Raw genomic sequence first — 765 nt, 5'->3', positions numbered from 1 at the left:
TCTCTCTGACCGTTCTCCCCAGTCTTTCCCCAGGACCAGTGTGTATCTGAGTCAATGGGCCTCTCTCTGATTTTTCTTCCCTGTCCCCCAGGACCAGTGTTTATCATAATCTATGGGACTCTCTCTGACCTTTCCCCCCAGTCTATCCCCAGGACCAGTGTGCATCTGAGTCAATGGGACTCTCTCTGGCCTTTCTCCCCAGTCTATCCCCAGGACCAGTGTGTATCTGAGTCAATGGGACTCTCTGCCCTTTCTCCCCAGACACCAAGGACCAGAGTGTATCTGAGTCAATGGGACTCTCTCTGACCTTTCTCCCCAGTCTATCCCCAGGACCAGTGTGTATCTGAGTCAATGGGACTCTCTCTGACCTTTCTCCCCAGTCTATCCCGAGGACCAGTATGTAACTGAGTCAATGGGACTCTCTGAACTTTCTCCCCAGACCCCCAGGACCAGTGTGTATCTGAGTCAATGGGACACTCTCTGACCTTTCTCCCCAGTCTATCCCCAGGACCAGTGTTTATATGAGTCAATTGGACTCTCTCTCACCTTTCTCCCAAGTCTATCCCGAGGGCCAGTATGTAACTGAGTCAATGGGTCTCTCTGACCTTTCACCCCAGTCTATCCCCACGGCCAGTGTGTATCTGAGTCAATGGGACTCTCTCTGACCTTTCTCCCCAGTCTATCCCCAGGACCAGTGTGTATCTGAGTCAATGGGACTCTCTCTGAACTTTCTCCCCAGTCTGTCCCCAGGACCAGTTTGTATCT

Source organism: Pristiophorus japonicus, unplaced genomic scaffold (assembly GCF_044704955.1).
Source record: "Pristiophorus japonicus isolate sPriJap1 unplaced genomic scaffold, sPriJap1.hap1 HAP1_SCAFFOLD_62, whole genome shotgun sequence".
NCBI lineage: Eukaryota > Metazoa > Chordata > Chondrichthyes > Pristiophoridae > Pristiophorus > Pristiophorus japonicus.
The sequence above is the reverse complement of the archived record's forward strand: the minus strand, read 5'-3'. Positions refer to the sequence as shown.